This window comes from Schistocerca nitens, chromosome 7 (assembly GCF_023898315.1).
Source record: "Schistocerca nitens isolate TAMUIC-IGC-003100 chromosome 7, iqSchNite1.1, whole genome shotgun sequence".
Classification (NCBI taxonomy): Eukaryota; Metazoa; Arthropoda; class Insecta; order Orthoptera; family Acrididae; genus Schistocerca; species Schistocerca nitens.
The window spans coordinates 62,842,560-62,844,292 of record NC_064620.1 but is presented as its reverse complement, the minus strand read 5'-3'; the positions used below and the strand labels follow the sequence as shown (position 1 = coordinate 62,844,292).

General features: G+C 39.6%; 1 non-coding gene across 1 annotated transcript; it reads left to right on the top strand.

Annotated features, from left to right (window-relative positions):
- Positions 1–349: 349 nt before the first annotated feature.
- On the top strand, positions 350–424 carry Trnas-cga (transfer RNA serine (anticodon CGA)). Its single transcript has one exon. It is a non-coding gene; the product is annotated as a tRNA-Ser (tRNA).
- Positions 425–1,733: the final 1,309 nt, after the last annotated feature.

The following is a 1,733-nucleotide window of genomic DNA, read 5'->3' as shown; positions in this document are numbered from 1 at the left end:
AATGTGTACGTTTCCGTTGTAAACAGTTGATATTATTCTTAAAAATGTAATTTAGTTTAGCAAATTTGATGATGCTGTAAAATTTTACTTTCAAACAAAAAGTTCGAGTCTCGGTCGGGCACACAGTTTTAATCTGCCAGGAAGTTTCATATCAGCGCACACTCCGCTGCAGAGTGAAAATCTCATTCTGGAAACATCCCCCAGGCTGTGGCTAAGCCATGTCTCCGCTATATCCTTTCTTTCAGGAGTGCTAGTTCTGCATGGTTCGCAGAAGAGCTTCTGTAAAGTTTGGAAGGTAGGAGACGAGATACTGGCAGAAGTAAAGCTGTGAGTACCGGGCGTGAGTCGTGCTTCGGTAGCTCAGTTGGTAGAGCACTTGCCCGCGAAAGGCAAAGGTCCCGAGTTCGAGTCTCGGTCGGGCGCACAGTTTTAATCTGCCAGGAAGTTTCAACAATGTTTATATTTTCTCAAAAAATAGACAAAACTATGAATATACATCTGGGACAAAAACTAACGTCTACACAAAGACTTTAGAGGGTTAATACAGAAAGGAGTCAGGTGCATGGGTAACACACGTTTCAACAACCTACCAGAACATGTTAATTGTCGCGTGTACAGATAATGTAGTGGCGTTTAAGACTGAATTAAAATGCTTTGTGTTAGGCAACTCCTACTGCATTGAAGAATATCTTACAGAAACTCTTAAATGTAATGATTTAGTTTATAATATATAGTTTATAATTAGAATCGGCACTGTTATACAATAATCTAACGTCGTTTCGCTGTATTGCAAATAAATTAATTAGAATGTATAATTATTCTTGGGACCCATGTAATACGGCTAATATAATGTAGCGAATGTTTCGGATCTGTTGATTATAAGTTACCTTTATAACCGACCTGGATGAAACATCAATGCAGATGCCAGTTCCTGTTCCAAAGCAGGTGGATAGTGACAGGCGAAGGTAGGAATGCGAGAGGTAACAGTGGCCCTACGACTTAACTTGGAAGATAAACCGAAAGACGGCAAACCTAACTCTGTAGCATTTGTACACTTTGATCACGCTTTTCACAGCGTCGACTGGAACACATTATTTAAACTGTGAAGGTAACAAGGAAAGTCATCTATAACTTGTACAGAAAATCGACTGTAGTTATAAGAGTAGGCCATGAAAGGAAACCAATAACTGAGTAAGAGGCAAGACAGGCTTGTAGGCTACCCCCAGTGTTATTTAATCTGTAACTTATCATGCAGTAAAGGATACCAAGGAGGAAAATCAAAACTATTAGGTTTGCCGATGATATTGTAATGCTGTCAGAGCCTGAAAAAGGACTTGAAAGTCCTTAACAAGACCAAAGATTAACACGATGAAAGTGTCCTTCCTATTTTTAGTTTAAAGAGTGAGAGAGGTCGAACCCCACCGGTGCTCACAGATGCATTAATCACAAGTTGGTATCTTTATATCCCCGTATCTGAGCAGCCTGAGTGGCTGTCAGATTATGTTGCCTTTTACAGTCCAGTCAGGTCATCAGAAGATCAAAATCAATTGCAAAACGATTTAGATTAGATATCTGTATAGTGCGAAAATTGGCAGTGGACCCTAAGCAATGAAAAGTGTGACGTCATCCACATGAGTGCTAAAATGAGTCCTTTAAACTTCGGTTACACGATAAGTCAATCAAATCTAAAGGCCGAAAATTCAACTAAATAGCTACGAATTACAATTGCGAGC